General features: G+C 36.0%; 3 long non-coding RNA genes across 3 annotated transcripts; 2 read left to right on the forward strand and 1 right to left on the reverse strand.

Moving 5' to 3' along the window:
• Nucleotides 1-3,410: 3,410 nt before the first annotated feature.
• LOC124278418 lies at nucleotides 3,411-19,326 on the reverse strand. The gene is made up of 4 exons (XR_006899085.1): nucleotides 19,315-19,326; nucleotides 17,657-17,658; nucleotides 12,261-12,268; nucleotides 3,411-3,544 (listed from the first exon to the last, which is right to left on the reverse strand). It is a non-coding gene; the product is annotated as an uncharacterized LOC124278418 (long non-coding RNA).
• On the forward strand, nucleotides 9,804-12,902 carry LOC124278417. Its single transcript, XR_006899084.1, has 3 exons — nucleotides 9,804-10,095; nucleotides 11,925-11,999; nucleotides 12,827-12,902. It is a non-coding gene; the product is annotated as an uncharacterized LOC124278417 (long non-coding RNA).
• LOC124278419 lies at nucleotides 13,159-14,307 on the forward strand. Its single transcript, XR_006899086.1, has 3 exons — nucleotides 13,159-13,186; nucleotides 13,491-13,550; nucleotides 14,262-14,307. It is a non-coding gene; the product is annotated as an uncharacterized LOC124278419 (long non-coding RNA).
• Nucleotides 19,327-21,578: the final 2,252 nt, after the last annotated feature.

A 21,578-nucleotide genomic window follows, 5' to 3' on the forward strand; every position in this document is an offset into this window, starting at 1 on the left:
TAGCATCTACTTTTGTCTTCAAAGGAAGTATGTTATCTGGAGATTTTTGTCAGTTAATATTAGTATTTTTTCAGGCATCCGCATTGAATGTTTCCTGCAAAACATATGTCTTCATATAGCTTATTTTGATTCATAGATTGCATTACAAATTATCTACTATATTCCTACTCAGCTGTCACAGGGTCACTTGATGACGAGGACAGAAGTATATCCCCTCTGTCTGCTGGCTTGTTCGGAGCCCTGGCAATGCTGGTATCAATGGCTGCTGTGATAGGCGGGGTGTGTCTTTGGAGGAGGAAAACAAACGTGAAGTAAAATACATCACTGTATCTCAAGCCTTGACTGCATTGGTTGTTTTATTGACTTACCTTATAAGGATTTAACAATATCTTTTGTACATTTCCAGACGAGGAAGCTACTGAATTTAATTTGAAGCCAAATTTCATACGTAAAGGAACAATGTTGATTTGATACATCTCAATTGTAATTTACTAATGTCCAGTTATCAAAACATCTGATAATCATTTCCAACAATTCGTGTGTCGCACACTTTCCACTCGGTAAATGGAGGTATAACCCACCACTTAAAGCAGTTTTGAACATTTATTTCGTAGGAATGACGAAGATCATGACAAATCCAGACTAAGTGGAAACCCGACGGTGTCTTCACCTTCACCAACTACAACAGCGTCTGACTACGATGTCATAAGTCAGTACGGCACGCTGGACGGACGGTCACCAGACATGTATGAGTCACTGAATGACTCAGGTGTATATTCCAACAGCCAGGTTCACATCTAAACTGTAAAGAGACAGCTGAGGAAAGCTGATGTGGCAACAATACACTGGCCGGATTTTGACACACAAATGTGATGTGTGATAATCAAACTATAATATATATTCGATTGTTTTCAGCCAAGTAGTTTGGTATTACGTTTTGAGAAGAGTAATGTTTTGGTTTGCAATACAGGACTTTGTTAATGAGCAGAATAGCAGTTAATATGTTTTGATACCTTAATTCACCACGACCGTATAGGGACAGACAGTACATGAACAGTACCCTTTATGATTGACAATGTGTGGACTATTAAGGAATTGCGAAGAAAGAACACTGGAAGAATTTTTTTTTGTTTTTTTTTGTTGTTTTTTTCAAGTCAAAGTCTTTTTATTGTCTATAGGCCACAGGCCGTATACAACATATATACAATTTTCACTTACATTTACACATGTATACAATAACAAAGGTTGAGTTTACAACAAATATATATGATGTCATAGTACATGGGAAATCCTACAAAAATATATCTTACTGAATTGGGGGTATTTTTGATGCATGGTATAAATATGTGCATAATTTTCTAGAAGTGTTTCGTTATTAGTAGTTTTTTTTTGTTTTGGGGGTTTTTGGGGTGTTTTTTTTCCATCATAAGTTGTATATAATGTCATATCTGATATATCATAAGTATATAGTATTACATCTCATATGTCAAATTGTAAATAGCATCATATATGAACATATCATATTGTTTATAGCACCACATCTGACATATCAAGCTGTATATTGTGTCACATTCAACATATTTTGTTGTATACGGCGCCATATCTGACACATACCATCTGACATATCATATTGTATATAGTGCACACGACACCGCCATAGCATATTTAGTGTCACGGCCACTCTATCGTGTTGTACATCTATCGTGTTGTACATAATGTATTATCTGATATACATTGTAAATATGTCTTATCTAACATGTGTTGTATATAGTGCCACAATTATTCTGACATGTCATGCTGTGTCTTGTGTCACATCCAATGTGTTGTGTTATATATTGCGCAACATCCGGCTTATTGTGTTGTATATTGTGTCTTATATCCAACCTATAATATGTGTTCCCAAAGTTACACCAGTGCCATTAACTAACTAGTCAATACATAACTAAAACAATGATAATTTTCAAAAGGGGAAACAGATCAAGATTTTACAAAAGAAGCGATTGCTGCATACACAGGTCAGGTTTGAAATACTGGGAATAATGGATGCCATTTATTAGCAAATTTCTTCATTTTATTCTTCCTTTTTTGGCAATGAAGCTTTCAACAGAAAAATATCTTTTTAAAGTTTTTATAAAGTTATCGCATTTTGGAATATTGTTTTTCAAAGAAGAGACATAGATCTGTCTTTTGCTGAAATGATTATATGATTAAGTAATGGGTTTTACTTAAGGAGCCAAAATACACCAAATATTTTGTCAAATTGACTTTTTGTATCAAATAAGTGTTAATCCAAATTTGAAGATCCTTCCAAAACTTCTTAGTTTCACTACATTCCCAGTAAACATGGCACAAGTTTTCATCTTCATCTTTACAAAAGCTGCATGAGGCGCTCTGGATAAAGGTTCATTTTTAAAAGTTCCTTTTTGGTATAGATAATACCGTGTAAAAATTTATATTGGAACTCTAAGAGTTTTACATCATTAATGTCTTGTCTGTAAGACTTGAAAATCATTGGCCAATCAAAGTCAGTATCTTCAAACACATTCTCCCATTTATGACACATATGAGGGGGTTATTATTGTTAAATAACAATATATCATAAAATAATCTTGATCCTTGTAATGATTTCATAAAATTCTTTTGATAGGAGTTAAGATTCATGTCATAGTTATTTATACACCTGTGATTTGTTATTGTATTTTTCCATGATTCAGGTATATTATTTAGAACATATCTATGATCTAATTCTGTCCCTTTTATTGCATATTTACTTTTAAAGATTCAAAAAGACATCAAACCTTCTTCATCACACATGTCTTTGATGGTTAATAGTCCTTTTTTGCCCAATGACTGATATAATGATTTTGGTATTTAAAATTATGATTAAACCATAATGGCTGCGCTAAAATTTCATCAGTGTTGTTTTCCTCTATGGTAATGTTAGTACAATACATGTTCCATGCTTTTAAAACATCTTTCCAATATGGATTATGAATATCAGCAATATAATAGAAGTTAGCACCAAATTTCATGATATCATGTAATGGAAAATTGCATGGATTACATATTGATGATTTTCTTAAATAAAGTCTCAAAGTGGATAGTTTCAAGGCATTGATAAAGGTTTTATGTCGATCATTCTTAAACCCCATGTATATAATCTTTTTTCAAGGTACTTCTCTTAATTTTGTCAGTTTTGTCAGTCCAGATGAATTTGAAAAATATTTTATTAAGGAGGTAACAAAATCTTGGGGTGGGTTTGGTAAAGTACTGAAAATATGAACTAATTTTGACATAGCTAGTGTCTTGATAACAGTGATTTTGCCGATTAATGTTAAATGTCTTTTTCTCCACACTGCCAATAATCTGTTAATTTCCTCTAGTTTTTCTTTGTATTGATGATCCATAGATCCTTCAGTTCAGCATTAAGTATAATTCCCAGAACAACAAATTCATTTTTCGCCATTCAATATTCAAATCCTGACATAGTTTATCACCACAACCTGCTTTAGATCCAATCCAGATAGCTTTAGTCTTATCAATACTTTCTATAGGATGTCAGGACTAAAACACTGGAAGAATTAGTCGTGTTTTTTTCAACGCGTGCATGCTAAGGTTTTACTCAACGCAGAATGTTGAGCTCATACCTAAATGTCAGCAACTGGTTTCTTTCAAGTTTCCTTTTGTCGTCTACGGAAAACTTTCCTAGGTAGACGTATGTGGAGATAATACCAAGACCATGTTGTAACGATGATTAACACCTTTATACAGACGTTAATATGATTTTAACATTATGTTTTTCATTGTTTTCATACATGTTTATCAATCATATTGATGTTTTAGTACAACTTGTGATATAGACCTGAGTAATTTGTCAGTTAATAATATGATGAATAATATATTAATAAACACATTCACGGCAGAATTTGTGTTATAATTCCAAAACTTTTTAAGTTATACGCCGCGAAAGGACCCTGAAGTGACCGCCCAACCGTCCGCTAGGGCGATAGAGGAGAGAGTGAGGACCAAGGCATGGGAGGTCACGTGCCAGGTTTTGGCGGGAAACCAGGGGAGGTAATAAAGGGTGAGTGATTGTACGTTCGCTTCAAGGGAATTGAAAGGATTCAAGTTTCCACTTGACCGTTCGGAAGAGAGGATGAGAAAGCAAATAATCATGAGTCAGGATAAGGAAAAAATATGTATCATTTACATTCAGTTTCAATTGACAAACCATGTGTATACCTGACATTTAACATGCAAAATACAACAGAATCTGAAATTGAAATAAAATACTTACTGGAAGCTCTGGACATTCCACGCCAGGAATATTCTAAAAGAAGATACAGACTGTTATTCTCTAATCAATGAATTTTACCATAGTTGCCAATAAAATTACCAGCTTCACATCGAATATATGCTAATATATGTAAGTAGGAAATTGCTGAGTTGATTCCAAACTCATTTCAGATATAACGGCAGGATGAAGATTGTCATTAAGGGTAAACAATAATATGAACAATTTAATTTTGTACAAGTGGGCTTATTAACTAACCTCCAGATGTTCCTGTGCGGATTCCTCGCGATGTATATTCTGCAAAATGGCAAAATTCAGTTGAAAATGCTGATTATTAACAAATGATATTATTTCTTATGAGTAATACAATCCCACCAATCCATTTCCGTTTTTCAGATCTTCATTGACATTAAGTCATTTTAGTTGACATTGAGAAAGAATTACTTTAACTCACCTGAACTAGTGTTATTTGAAAGTCACGGCCATCGTCACCACACTGAATGCATACACCTATAAATAAGAAAATAAACCATTTACAGTGGACATTATTATGTATGTTATATTTTAAAGCAGATATCATATCAATAAGAAAAAAATAGTTACAAGGTGTTTTCAAAGTGCCTGGAATATTGCCAGGTGTGCACTGAACAACCATCAACTGATACAAGTGAATGAACATGACATGACAAAACAATATACACAAGCACTACTATTATATTACTCATCATACATTGTTAAAACAAATCAGAATTCACCTGGTGGGCATGTTGGCATGACTGGATGCAATATTACAAATGCTTGGGAAGACATGACATTACAGTTTTGAATGATTATTATTGAAAACTCATCACTGACTTTAGTAAAAAAAAATAATCAGTCCAAATACAAAATTATCCTCACATCAGGCTCAGGCAATCTCTCTGCCTCTTGCAAAGTTTCTTTATTCCGATGCTCTTGTAGCTGCTGTGATTTCTCTTTTCTCTGAAAAAGTGACAATGGTATTTCCAGACTAGGTATTTTTTTCCTATTTTCCTTTTCTTTCTTAATGCCTTACTCAAGCGCCTGTATATGACCGAGTGTGGTGTTATCTAGTGTTGGGAATTGGTTGAAATCTCATAATTGATGATTGGTTCATTATCAATCATCGAAAATAATTGGTGAGGGTCATTTATCAAAATTTCCCTGTAATGTTTGTTATTGCACACAAAAATGGAAAAACATGTACTAGTAAATTTTACATCTTAGAAGGAGGACTAGAATGTTAGGAATAAATTTCCTGGAGTCTTTAAGATAAATTCAGTCATGACTTTGAACGAGCTTGTAGTGCTTATGTAATGTAAATTTAATAACAGAGACAAAACCAACCTTGTGGAAAATATTGTTAATGTAAACAAGTAATCCAAAATTGTTTGTGTTTGATTATGAGAAAATATGATCAACTGCTTGGTTGTTTCGTCACTGTGACCAATCTTCGATTAATTCAATTAATCGGACCGCCACTAGTGTTATCAGCAATGATACACCATCAAGAATGACACACAATCCACAGAGTCAGACCACCCAACTGTTTAGTCACCCTAATTGACCAGCATAGCTTTCTTGGGGCCATTTGTAAGCATGATTCCCAAACATCAGAAAAATGAATGTACATTTACACAAGTGAACCATACGATCTTATCCAGTTCCTGTCTTAGTAATAGGTTCTGCATCCTCAGCTCCCTCAATCAGTCTGTCCTTTCTTTCAGTCGTTCCTTTAATACCAATACATTGGTAGCTGCCTCCTGACTGATTTCAGTTCCCTTCAAATATAATATACATGTCAATTTATTCTAATGCCAATCGCAATATAACCATATAAATGGTTCTCGTGATGAACTTAACTGAAGGAGTTATTGTTTAGTCAAAGTTTAAATCTGATTCTGTTCTTTTACCTTGTTTGTTTGTTTAATCTGTTTCAGTTGAAGATTGAATTCTTCTTTGAGATTTCACTGTTTCTGAATTCTGTCAACAGTCTGTAAAGGGTTGCCTCATCTTTGAAAGAAACAAGCTCCAAGAACAGACATGTGTTCACTTTTGTTTGTTTCTGCTCCTTTAGTTTACCGAGGCTGAATAAATCCATGACCTCAAGGATGAGGCGATAACATCTGTCAGATGTTGCAGCTACTGCATGGTGAACTTTGAAACGACCACCAAAATGATGCTGGAAAGACAAAATTAAGTAAATTAAAAAGAAAGAGCAACACGTAAAAACAATGGATGCATATATTAATAAGTTGAAGAACACAGGGGAAAAAGGACAACAATGGATTATAAGTGAACTGCTTCATGACATGCTCTAAGTAACACTTACACGTGATGGATCTGTAGGTTTCAAAGCCGCCTGACACTGTTTTCTCCATTTTATTATCCGCACTGCCAAGAGGGGTTGTCTCACTTTTACCTGATCTTCGGGAAGGTTGCGAAAAACCTGGATGAAATAAATAATGAAACATTTTACACACTGTACATTCATTAGTGCAGGAAGTATGTTTGGTCTGTAGTGTAAAGAATTAACGGGTGGGGACTTAGACTTATCGAAAACTTGTTAGATTAATCTAAACGAACATGAACTGGTAAATTTTGCATCAGTTGGTCTGTGGAATGGATCTACATTGTATTAGTATAATTTACCAAGAAAGGAGTACTCAGTAAGAATACCTCTCTCCAATAAAAAACAACATGAATAACTTACCATTATTGTAGCTTTGAAATTTAGGGGTGTACATCTGTAGGTATGGTTTCTGCCAGAGATGTATCCAGAGGGTTTTGAACCAGGTCAGCTCCTAAAGAAATAGGAGATTAAACTGATAACATTGTCAAGAACTACATTATAATATCATTCAAAATATATTAAATATTTTTTTCTACCTTGATATGTAACTTTATATACACCCATCAGCATGTCAAGTGTCTCCAGAAAGTCATCGGAATCCTCTCGTTTGTACAGGTCACCCATAAGTTGTCAGTAACTGCATACTTGTGTATGGGGCACTCAATGTCGACATCATGATGAAGCTGAAATTAAAACCTTAACATTTAATACATTTGAGATAGGTTTTATACTTGTACCTACACATGCAGCATTAACATCACTAGCGCTACAAGCTGCGACCGATAAACCGCGATGTTGCCCTCTGTTTGTACATCAAGGTATGTCGAATACTTATCAATATTTGTAAACGCCTACCTCAGCCAAGGAAATGTGTTTGAATGCTTTGGCGTTGTTGGTTAATTTCGAATTTCCGAGAGGCCCATGTCTACTAGGGAAAAGGAAATGACTTTTAAGTCCGACAACATAATCCGGTGTCCGATGTAAAAGTTCCGAATGAAACCATGACAAAGAATATTTAATACACCTTCCTGCGTTTTCGTTCCGCATAATCTAGAGTAGTTCCCTTGAGTTTCAAAATAGGAATCGAAAGACGAAAAGAAAATATCTGCTCATCAATTTTGCACCCATGTTTTAGGGGGCTCGTCATTGATTTTGTACATGGCATGGGGTGGGGGTTGTAGTCCACTATATATAAATTTAAGTGTCTGGGGCATTCACATTGTGCATTGTTCACCATAAATATCATCATCACCCCACCCTGGCAATATATTATGTACGATCTCTCTTAACTGTACAATTGCAGGCTGCCTCTACCTCGGCGATGTAAGTCGATCTGAGGGTTGATTTTATTGAATAAATGTGGAAGGTGAAGATCCACGCATACGTGACACACATAGTATTTAACAAGATAAATCAAACCGAGTATTATCAGAGTTACTCGGTCACATGGAGGTGGTAATCATTTTGTAAATAAATAAAAATATCCTTTGAAATTATGGGAAGGGGGTTCATTGATTTTGTACAGGACATGAAGAGGGTCACTTACTTTAAACGTATATCTTAGGGGTGCATTCACATTGGTCAAAGTGACAATACCTAAGAGGCAATTTAATTGCCTCGTTAATTGCCCTCGGCACTGCATAGACAATACGCGTCTTGGGTAACATCCATTACATGTTTTGTTGGTTCAGATCAACACCAGATGCTGATATTGTTCTTGACTTGAGGGAAGACATTAACATTACTTTTTAATGCAATATACATTGGTCCTGCACAGTTATGTTTCATATCTAATTAATTATATCTTACAAATAAGTTTTTAAAATTGCTCGCATAGTAATATCAATAGGAAGCATTTATATGATACTTAAGCATTTTATGTTGTTACCTAATATCTGTCTTCCAAAAACTCGGCTCTAGTGAAATAACAGAAATACTAAAAAAAGGGACGCCCAACACATGCATGCATTAAGGGAGGCTGGTCGATTCATGATACATGTATACTTTTCTACAAATTACATATAGATGAACAGGTGTTTGTGAAAACATTTGATTAATTGTTATTTAGTTTGCTCTGCATAAAATGCCAATGTGATAAAAATAGTTTAATACCACATTCTTTGTCGGCTTTTCTGTAAATCAAGCATTATAAATACCATAACCCTTCACCTGTATAGTGACTGCAGTACGTTGAGCAGACGGTTTAACATTGCTGACTGCACGTGGTTCGGGATCGTTGCTGTGGCTGAAATACAAAGTACTATTTGTTACAGAAAGAGACCAAGTTGCCTGTGCCATTGTGCATTTACTGTTCATGAATGCGATGGGGCGGTTCATAATCTACCCGAATATATTCCAGCGGCATGGCAATGACTGCAGGCCTACTCAATGAGGCACTGAAGATTACGATGTTTGAGAAATGTAGGTTTACTCCGCCCAATCCGATTATGGGGTACCATCATTCAATACAAACGATACAAAAGTGCATTATGGAGAGGGTAATTATACCTACCTGGTGGAGCAGCCAGATGTCTGCTCTTTGAAGTTGCCGACAAACAGGACGCATCATTGGAGCTCGCAAAGACAGCGTGTACACGGCTTCTCCCCAAATTTGCAGAATGACATGAATGTGATATTTACCGTGCGTAAGTCAGGCATGACGTTTCACGGATATACACCCTCGTGTTTGTTTTGCAATACCAATCATCGGCGCCCGACCTTTCTCAATGTACAAAACTGGTGTGTATATAGTGGCGTGAGCAGATTTGTTATGTTCCATTTCGCTCATTCTTCGAGATCGTTCAGTCAGACGGTGAAAAGAGACCTAATTATCAAGTCGGCAAATAACTGAAACAAGTATCAGGGAGAAGAACTAGATACCTTCTTCAGCTATTAGCTCAGCTTCGACGTCGTTGCAATGGGTGAGAATGATTTCACATTTTCATTGATACCAAATACTGTGTAAGTCTCAAACAACGTCTGGTTTATGCTGGTATTGAATTCTTTATAAATATTAAATACGTTTCATTTGACATTGTCATTCATGAATGTTTTTCAACCGTTTATAGATCATACTAACGTCATCACCAATAAAGACATAAACCATTCTTCAAGACATCTGACCAAAAAGGAAAGGCACAGAAAGAGGTAAGATGAATGTTCAAGGAATAGAATGTTTCAAACGAAATGGATGACTGAATGCTTATGACTGGAATATTTTCAAACAGTTTAACGCCATGTTATAGACGAATCCCCGGTGTGAATAAACAATTCTCATTGTTTCGTCTTAACAATTAAATTTCGTTTCGGACCTTAGCACGGCGCACACTTTTTATCATTTTTCACATAAGTTAAGAAAGCATGCAAGAGATACGAACGAAGATACTGGTTTGCATTGCATCTGATTAGCGTTACCTACGTGCTGTACCGGGTAAGTGTCATGTGTGGCTTGTGGTAGGTGTGGCACTGTCTCAGCTGCCGACAGGGTTATCACGTGGACGTGGACGTGAGCGTGTAAACTTACGAGACGCTAGCTTCGTATAAAAGTACAGTTGTGGTAAATCTACTTCTCAGTTATCTCTAAATTTATAATTTCCTAGGCAGCTCTATATCTCCGACAAGAAGTACAACTAAAAATGCACTATACAGTATAGGATAACACTATAAAACGTAACCAATAATATCTAATGTCATAACGTCATTCCTCAAATCTTTATCTGACCTTGGGAGATATGTACATGACACTACGTACTGAACACAGTAGAGTCTTTGATACACATATTGGCGATAATTATTTTGGATGTCAACTTCACAGAACTTACTACTTCAAAGAAGTTGGCATCCATAAATTCTCGTTTTGTATGTTTTAGTTTCTTGTTCATGGATCAATTAATTTTATGGTGAAGCCCAGTAATTCAGTACCCCAAGCCCAGTAATTCAGCTCCAGATCAGTTGACCACAGTGATTGCTAATTACCTGAAATAAACAGGAAGTGGCCTACACAAGCAGGTGTATCAAGGCTGATACAGGTGGAAGTATGGTGAAATACACACCTGCCCAAATCAATAAAATATAATCTTTAGACAGGAGTAAATGCACACGTTTGCAACCTGCATTAGAATATGTTTACAGCTTGATTCAGTATTGAAGAAATAAAACACTTTCCATAATACAATATGGCATTACATGAAATTGGAATATATATATATATTCCAGTCTCAATCAAAAGCCATCATTATAATAATGCAATCAAAACCCTTTGAAGTTATTTATGGTCAGATGTTTTACATTATACCTAATATTTATACTGAGCCTTGGTGATTGAGAGTTTGGGAAAAAAGACAAAAATGTTTCTGGGATTATTCACCATATCTATGTGAGGTTTCAAAAGTCATCCAGCTTATTTTCATGAAAAGACATCTCGACTAACATGTGTACCACTAAAATATTTTATTATTTGAGCCGTTTAAGATGTCATTGTGAACTTTTCCCTTGCATATCATAGGATGATTACGTGAGTATGAAATGTATATGTATTCAGCATCCAGGGTAAACATGTTGAATTGATTAATGCACTACCCATGAAGATTGTCAAAGCTGGTTTATTGAGCTGAATCTCGTAATGATAAAGTATAATAGTCTACTGTGCAAATCATAATAAATCTGCCTCATGTGTACAACAAATTTAATGAAAGAATTGTACACTGACATTTATTGATATTTCTATTAACTTTATGTACAATCATCCATGGAATCAATAATAATTTCTATTTTTTCACATATAGGAGGCCAAACACCTGTGAAGAGAGACAAGTGGGTCAGGATTACTTTCCACAGGTATGTTAATTTAAATTCAATAGAGATGTCAGTATTTATGTTGTCAATGTGACTTTGAGCCCTCTTCAATTTTTAACGGACAAGTGGAACACATTTATTTGAGCCGTTTAAGATGTCATTGTGAACTTTTCCCTTGCATATCATGGGATGATTACGTGAGTATGAAATGTATATGTATTCAGCATCCAGGGTAAACATGTTGAATTGATTAATGCACTACCATGAAGATTGTCAAAGCTGGTTTATTGAGCTGAATCTCGTAATGATAAGTATAATAGTCTACTGTGCAAATCATAATAAATCTGCCTCATGTGTACTACAAATTTAATGAAAGAATTGTATACTGACATTTATTGATATTTCTATTAACTTTATGTACAATCATTCATGGAATCAATAATAATTTCTATTTTTCACATATAGGAGGCCAAACACCTGTGAAGAGAAGACTGGTCAAATTTGAAGATTTGACAAGTGGGTCAGGATTACTTTCCACAGGTATGTTCATTAAATTCAATAGAGATGTCAGTATTTATGTTGTCAATGTGACACTGACCCTCTTCAATTTTTAACGGACAAGTGGAGCAAATTTGATTTCTGGCCTTGGGTAAGTTTGGAGGCATTGTGGGTTTATGAGAATGTTTTTGTTTTGTATCAGAGGGAACAAGTGGAACAAGTGGGACAGTATTAATTTGTTTGTTTATTACAGTTTATAGGGATGCTGATATTTTAATTTTATATTATATATATAGTAGTAACTTTATTTTCTCAACTCTGTGGCATTATCTGGTGAAACTGCTGTCTTGCAGGTTTCAACATCATTTCGGTTACAATGTATATCATGTATAACTGGAATGCTGTTCAAACCGACGTCAAACCCAATCACTCACTTCATTTGAGCTATAATGCCACATGTCACAGTTAAAGTGAATGAACAAAGCCTTACTATATTTTATTGTAAGGATATTTAGGGCTCATTAAATCCAAAACTTGATACACAAAATTATTGGAATAAATGTTTCATTCAGTAATACTAACAGTATGTTCTCTTCAAATTGTTGATGTAACATGAGCTGAAATTAGCCATTAGCACATGCACAGTTCTCAAAACAATCTGTAACAATAAGGGTCCAGTTTGTAAAGTTGTTTCAGTCTATCATTAAGGCCCATACCACAACCATTTGTTGTGTGTCTAATTGAGCTTTATATTTATATTGATGTGTTAGCATGCATCAGCCTAAGATCCATGTATTTAAAATTGTTGGTTTATACAAAGGTTGTGAATAAGCAAAATGACTTTCTAATCATTCTTTCAATCTTTACAGGAGGCCAAACACCTGTGATGAGAAGATTGGTCAAATCTGAAGATTTGTCAAGTGGGTCAGGATTACTTTCCACAGGTATGTTCATTAAATTGAATAGAGATGCCAGTATTAACTTTATGTTGTCAATGTAACACTGCTGCTCTGCAGGTATTTTCAATTTTAACGGGCAGGGACAGGTGGAGCAAATTTGATTTCTGGCCTTGTGTAAGTTTGGAGGCATTTTGGGTTTATGAGAATGTTTGTGTTTTGTCCCAGAGGGAGAATATAATTTTACAAGTAAATAATGATGTATTTCATTTGCAGGAGCAGAAAAGACACTATCATTTCTCAGTCAGACAACTGTTGACACTGCAACCCAAGGTATTACTTTTAATGCTATTGCACAATAGACATGTATCAAAATCATGTACAGAATATTTTTATCACTGAGTGTACTCAATTTGTAAAGTGATAGCAATGTTTACGAATGCATTGACCCATGACGAACTGGTTTAAGATTGGTCTTCACCAACCTATGCATGTCAGTAGGCGATCGTGTAGTCAGGTTTGCTAACCTACTTGACAGCCGAATATAATGCTCAATCACTAGATTTCTGGTTCTGTGTCATATAGCTTGAATATTATCAAACCAAACAATAATATTCTGTTTAATGTTGTATTTCAGTGGCACCATGTTCAAGTGAGGAACCATATTCTGACATACGGCCAATTAGATCTGTTCCAAGTAAGAGTGCACAATTTATCCTCTCAAATGGTTATTGAATTGTTCTATTGTTAGGATGTAGCAAACAAAATAAGAAATTCATCTGTGAATGTCTTACGAGGAATGCATAATCCCTAAAATGTTCAATGTTCACATATTCAGTGATTTTTAGACACATTTTTTAGACATAATCCTGGAAAGTGCTTCATTTATTGTTGTTTCAAGATTTCCTAAATTAGACAGATGTATTTTTGACAATTGTTAACATTTTCGGAAAAGAAAATTTCTCAAATGATCCATACTACCTCATGCGAAAGTTGATAAAATGAGACTGGTTATGTCTCTCTTTAGTTTTTATTAACACTGCATTGTAGCTCACTGTTCCATCAACCTGGCTACAAACATGTATATGTTTTCTTGGAAAACCGTTCTGTCTCATTGGAAAAAACTAGAGATTAATTCTTCTAGCAGCCACAAATGAAGCAGTTTCTTGTCTGACATATGGGTGGTCATGTATATGCAATAAAAGAATATGTATATTTCTTGACAGTATAAATTCAATGAAAATGGATTGCACATAATCAGTGATGTGAGGTATTGTCTGTAACGTATGCCATGTTGGGGAGTCAGGGTCATTTATGATATTTGAAGGGAAACATAATGCACAGGAAGTTCAAGGACATCAGCCTAGATATTGCTTCAGATATAGTTACGATTGAAAATGTTTTGCAGGGGAGAGGTCAAAGAGATGTTGACAACGAGAACAGAAGGCATTAATATCACCAGACATAAAAAGAAACTTTGGTGACCAAGTGCTGTGTGAAAGAGTGCATGAAGAAACTGTCTTTTGTGAAGTTATCCACCAATTTAGATTGTCGTTTTGGAGGAAGACACAAACCAAAAGAGCCGCTTCATCAACAATAATTTGAGAGCAGTGTTCAGATATCAGGAACAAAGACTGTCAGATGTTCTCTTCACCCTTGAAGGCCATGAAGTTTGCAGTGTTTGTTGGTGTACTGTAATCAAGATCAGTAAAACCAGGTAAGTTAGGGATAATTGTTGAGGTAATCTTGTAAAGGTGAAGAAAAAGACAGATCTTTCGTAAATTTCTTTCAGAAGGGGGTTTATGGAATCTTTTTCATCCCTATTTGTTTATGTAGGAATTGTATTAAATACAGCTTGAAAGATGCCATTGACAAGTGTTATGAATAAATACAAAATCATGATGATGTTGAAATTATTTACATCTGTTCCAGTCAAAGGATTTCACACAATGCTCTCTATGCATCGTGTAAAGAGATGCACTACAAAGAAAGAACTTGGCAAAGGAAAAAGTCAAGGCCTTGAAAGAAGCAAAACAGGGACACTTAGCTTTGCAAAGGTTTGTTATTTCTGTAATAATGAATGAAGTTAATGAAAATGTAGTTTGAGAAATGGATTTTGCATCACGAGATATTAAACATGAGAAAATAATATTAGCAACTCACAAAAGGACCACTCACTGCTTTGTGGTTGTTCACAGGTTCAGTGTATGCATGTAAGTGTATTGTTTTCCTATTTTAAATGTTTTGTGTTTGCAGGCTACTTCGAGAGAAATATTATAAACATGGGGACAAGGCAAAGAGGTCACCATCTAAGTATGTGTCCCTCATCATTGACAACATGGACTAAAACAAGACAAACCTTCCTGTATTTCCAGAACAATCAAAGGTACACATGTGTGATGATTACATATTGAATCACAGGCTCCTCAAACCATTGAACAGTTGACACTCCTCATATTTCAAAAAAGCTGAATATAATGAATTTGTCCTAATTCATGTACTTGTCGTGTGTAATGAATGTTGATAGTGAGAGATACAATTTTGTGACAGGCATTAATTAAAATACAATAATCTTCGAACATTTCAGATTGATGGCAGCCTGGCACATGTCAAGCACCACGTGTCTGGTGTTGTCGATCATGGAAACCTAGCAACCCATGCTGATGTCTGGAATACATGTATTCCAGGCGATGCAAATGTAACTTGTACAGTGCTTCTGTATGGCCTCAGTAGAATTGCACAGGTAATACTACTATATATTTTCAATAATGAGTCATTGCCTAATTAATCACGAAACATTAAGTTCATTTGTTTCAAATTTGTTCCTGCTCAAATGCTATGAAATAGTATTTAATTCATTTACTAAAAACTACTATTTCAGCTGAACCATGGGCGTCTACCAGAAACGCTGTATTTACAAGCAGACAATTCGCCAAAAAGATAACAAGAACAAGACCGTAAATTGTATTTTTGTCATTGTTAGTCAAATTGAAAATCTTCAAAAGGTATGTGTTTTGCAACATATATTTACACAAACAGTGTGGGAATGCATGCAGTTGAGGTCATTAAGAGGATCTTTATCATTCTTTATTAGAATCTCAGGATAATCAAATAATCCAATAATTGAATGTGTGTTTTAATAGTGATACTCTTTTCCAGGTGAAACTTTCATTTCTCATGGTGGGCCACACTCATGAAGATGTGGACCAGCTGTTCAGCGTGTTTGCAAAGGAGATGGGACAGAAACCTGCTGCAACACGTGATACTCTCCTGCAAGTCCTTGCCAACAGTAACGATCCAAAGCCCACTGCTACTGTACTGGATGGTGTTTGGGACATGAGGCAGTTATCAACTGTGATTCACCGAAAGGATACAAGGAGGCACATGTGTTTGTGTTCAGAATGGAGGGTCCTCAGTCTCAATGCTTTATAATTAAAATACACCTGCTCTGCTTGGTCATTGCAACTCTGTCCATTACCTTTCAGTAATGGAGACATTCCCTGAGAAAAGTCACTATTACGAACATTGAATATTACTCATCACTAAAATAGAACAAACATAACTTCACACCTTCTCGTTTATTTTGATTTTTCCCAGAAATTACAGTTAGTTGACATTCACACTAACAGTAACAGAAATGTTGTTTTACTGTCGTCAGACTTATCTATGTTATTACTAGAACAGGGGGTAGAACTGGCTGACACAGGAACTGAAGCTTGACCTTGCAGAAGAGAACTCAACTTCCTTTTTGAGCCGAGTTGGTACGCTTATAGCTCCTCACTGCGCTTAACTGGTGCCCAGTTACCTCGCATATCAATTGCTCGTCAACACCAGCCTCATACAAACGAGTGGCGGCTGTGGCTCGTAGTGAGTGGTTGGTCCTGTGTCCGGTCAATCCAGCTCTTTGGCAAATGTCAGACACCGTAGCAGCTAGACTATGGCGGCCAACTGCTTGACTGCTGTACCATACGTCGCCCACTGGATTTCGTAATGGTCGCAAGTAGAAGGGGTCACTGTCTGTTTTGGGGGTGGTCTATGGGTTAAATATTTTTCAAAGAGTTCAACCAAACACCTTTCTGGCTTGTCAACGTTCTCATAGGCCCTCACACTTGCTTTTACACTTCCGATGCTTAAGGCCCCGCTGATTGGACTTAGATAAGACGTCCTCAGTATAGATCAGAACACGTCCGTGTTGATCAGACGATAACGAAAACTGAGAAGTCCTTCCGACGCGCAAATTTCGGTGTTCCTGGCCACCCCTGAGGGCGATATTAATCCCAACCAAGTAGAAAATAGTGTCCAATAATTGCTTAGGGTTATCACCCCAAGAACACCTTTGCCCACAGAACTTCCTCCTCCTCTGGTGTGATCACTTCGGCTTGAACCGCTGGCTTACTGGATGGATCCTTAGCGGGTTGTTTTCATCATGTTATCCAGGGTGTTCTTTATTTGCAAAAGGCGTCATCAGTTAGGAACTTGTAGGCTTTGCCAATGCTGTCCATGTGTAACTGGAGACAGATCACAAGTCCATATAACGTGTCAGACGGAAATCAGTGCCGTCCGTCTTCTTCGCCTTTACAGACAAATCTGGAAATAGCATAGTTCAGTTCGTCAACGCTCATTTCCTCCAGTGGTACCATAATGAAGCTTAGGTTCCTGGAAGTGTCCGCTGCTAGGTTGTTTCTGTTACTTTGCCATTCCCTGAATTAAGTTGTAGCCCATTTCATTTTGATACTGTGCTGTCGGCTAACCTGAAAGGTCAAAAGTCAAATGATAAGATATAGAGTATATGGTATCATAAACTACTATATGCTAAACTTCAACTTTAAATACTCCAAAGTGTTCGAAACTGACGACAGACAATAAACTGAGAACGGTCATAAATGTTAAACACAATCGCTAACAGAATTAACAAAAACGAATCTGTACATGTTATTGTAACATCTCTGAAGCTTTCTGAAAATCTCTAAGAGACGAGTAAGATTTAATGTAATAATTATTCTAACACAATCATTTTATAAATGCCAATTCCATTTCATGTTCGGAGAAAGCATACAAAACAAATCCAGTACAAATGTCAAAGTTTACCGCGCGCGTTACTTTAAATACTTTTCAAAAGATCTAGAATTATCATTTTAAAGTAAACATCCGAAATGAACGTGTACTTACTTTTGGTTTGTAGATCATTCAGTATGTTGTCAGGAACGGGCTCGTGAAAACGACTGCCACTGTGGGTAACCGACATCTCCGACCCGTTCCCTCCCTTCTTGTCAGTTTCATACGTAGTTTCATACGTTGATTGCTTCTCAGCGACTATACAAGATGCCACTAACTCGTCATCCGACTGAGTGATTTTGTCACCAAAACCCTCCAAAACGTCACCAACAATAACTTTATCAGCAGTTTCATCTGAAGATATATCCGAATATTGCGTTGTGTATGTTGACTGGGTCAAAAACATTCCATCATCATCTGAGCTATCGATGTCCATCCTTACGACTGTCTTCTGACACGTGGTTCAAGTAATGGAGACATACGGGTTTTCGCGCACAAAATCACGTGCATCTTATACCATTATTAAAGTAATGGAGACATACGGGTTTATACAAACCAAGCGTGCAAGGTATGACATTTGCTGACGTAATGGAGACATACGGGTTAACACGGGTACAAAGCACGTGCGAGTTATTTCATTTGGTGAAGTAATGAGAAATACGGGTTTACACGCATACAACGCACGTGGAAAGTGGCAGTTCGTTCATTGACGCATAGAGGGTCTCCAATAAGGAGAGAATTGATTTAATACTTTTACCGAACACAAGCGGACATTTTTTCTAAAATGGTTTATTAAGGTTTAACTGAAAAAATATTTGGTGTTCATTGATCTGCATTGTATTCCCCATTAGGTTTGGGTGTATTTTAAGTCGGAGAAAGTCTGTCCATTCCTGAAAGCTAATGGAGCCTCGGCCCTTCGGGCCTTGTCTCCATTACTCTTCAGGAATGGACAGGATACTTGGACTTTCTCCTATACAGATTGGCCACTGAAAAGTGAAACCTACAGCAGAAAGGTGTCATTGGATTTCAAGGTTGACCTTTCAACACTCACACCTGTCACTCTGGACAAGGAAAAGGTAGATGACACCTGTAAAGCCATGGGGAGAGACTTGGGCAAATGGGTGTCATCTACCAGGCTGTCTGAAGAGGAAGGCTTGTGGTGGGTGTCCCACATTAGAGAAAGATGGGGACATTCACACACCGGTCATCAAGCTGTCCGACTTAGAGCCCTTCATGCCTGCCCCAAGGGAAGAGAACACCTCCCAAGAAATGTACAAGAGGCAATAGAGCAAAGCAATGAAAAATGCAGAGGCAATCAAAGGTATTTTCATTTGAGTTCCAATTGTTAACAAAATATTATATTGTCATCTGTTATACAGCGTTAGAGAGCATTGAATGTATAAAACATCCAGACATCAAGATGAATACCGATTTAAGCTTTTACTGTTTTTCACTTATCTTTGTATGTCAGTTCTTATTATCCTTTCATTTTCTTTTAAGGCATCACTTACAAAGCACAGAAGACAAGCCTCAGCAGAACTCTGAGATGGTGGCCTGATTGTATCACTGATGTAAATATGTATATGCGATGTATATATATGCACTGACCATTTTCTTTGTATAATCACACAAGGTAAATTTGCTTTTGCCTCTCTGTCAAGCACAAGTTAAATTGAAGTAGATTTTGGAAACGATTTTGACTTTGGTCTCAAAAGGAGGGTTGGGTTTCGTTTCCATGTCACAAGTCGAAAACCTGTCAATATCTTTCAGGAGAACTTAGCAAGATATATGAGACATATCCCCAGGTGGTGCCTTTTAGCTATTTGCATATTTTGGCATTTTATATTTTCGTGGTATCCATGGAAACGATTCAGAGTTAGTTTCATAAGGGAGGGTGGGTTTCAACTTGAAAACCTTTCATTATTATCTTTCTACAAGACTTGGCAGACATATCAAACAGATCTTGAAGTGGTGCCTTTTGCTATTTGCAGATTTTTGGCATTTATATTTTCAAGGATTTCCATGGAAGCGATTTGGACTTCCTCTAAAAAATCAAGTTGGACTTTAGTAACTGCCAGATGATTTGTTCTTTTCATATATGTGGGTCTGGGGAGATTTGTCATCTTCTGATGGTTCTTGTTGAGAATAGTTGTTAAGTCTGGTATTGTTTTATTCTCCTTGTAAATATCCCTGTCTAGGTAACAATAGGTAAAAAACATAATGGTCCCCAGTCATGGTTAGAAAATTCCTTCTTTCTTGGAATTTGTCATGTTTTTTTTTATGTACCATTGATCAAATTGTGTTATAATTGAGGTATAAATTGAATATGTGATTGATGTCATGGTTTGAATGCAACTCGAAAACCTAATTATCACAAAAGTTATTTAGTTTTAAGATATAAACATCTTATAGCTCTCTTGTAACACAGTATTGTCACTAATTGTCACATGATACAATTCAACTTTCATACATTTTACTTTCGATGACATTAAACATTTTATATAATCTTTTCTTTGGATAGTCAAATCTAAAATAATGATGATGTTGAAATAACTGAGAAATTTGCGTTTTGTTGAAACATATTTGGAAGATGTCCACAATGAAACCGACATCTGCACAAGAAATCTCAGGTTCTGATGTATGTCCCTCACCTACAATATTTAAGTTTCGTTATTTACATGTTATTATTCTTGTTATAATTTTGTCAAAGTGTTAAATTTTTGTTCTTTTGTTACAACCAGACTGCCATAAAGAAAACCAAATACACCAAAGTGTATGTTTTTTCTGTTTGGAATATACATACATTTGTATAATTTATATAGATAATAATGTACAGCATGTGTAACTGTAAGTTGGTCTTTCATGGCATTTTATGCAACCAATACATACAGTTATGTTGAGACATGTGACCTTGTTTGTGTTATTTTCATCATGTTTGATGTTTAAATCTTCTATGTGTGATTGAATTGTTGGAGTTCACCAGAGTATTCTTATATTTTATTGGCTCCATGAAAAGGCTGTTACATATTTGAAAGTCACATTTACCTGCACACTGCAAATTAGATAATTTAAAAAGTAGAATCTCACAAAGAGCAATTCATTTAGATAATTTTTAAGGTGTGTTGATGTACAACAATGAAGGCTCTGCTTTATGTGGTTTCAAGGATTATACATCTGCCATATACAATCCAGTGTTCCATTGTCCAGTTAGGGTGATTATAGGAAGCAAATAGAGGCACATAGACCATATTGTAAATCTTTTCTGCCAAAGGAAATTTCTACGGGAAAGTAAAAGTCTGCCAGAAATTTCTGCAGAAATTCATTTTCAGAACCAATTTGTGAGCTTATGAAGACACATAGACACACTTGCACATTATAATTTTTGGATTCATCTCCTTGAGATCTTTCTAATGATATAAGTAAAAATGTTTTGTTGTATGTTTCCTTCTGTGTGTCAAGTTAGGGACTGGCTGGCCATTCCTAAAGTTAAACCTCACCGGCCTTCAGCATTTGAATTTTTCACTTAAATTACATTAGGGTAGAAAACATTGCAGTTATTACACTGGGAAACTATACTCACAATCTCCCGATTGCGACATTCTTGATAGGTTCTCAATGGATCACGCACCTGGGCTGAGTAAAACCAGGGGAGTCAATATCAGAGGTCAAG

This window comes from Haliotis rubra, unplaced genomic scaffold, assembly GCF_003918875.1.
Source record: "Haliotis rubra isolate DU_JTF1 unplaced genomic scaffold, ASM391887v1 Scf2361, whole genome shotgun sequence".
Taxonomy (NCBI): domain Eukaryota; kingdom Metazoa; phylum Mollusca; class Gastropoda; order Lepetellida; family Haliotidae; genus Haliotis; species Haliotis rubra.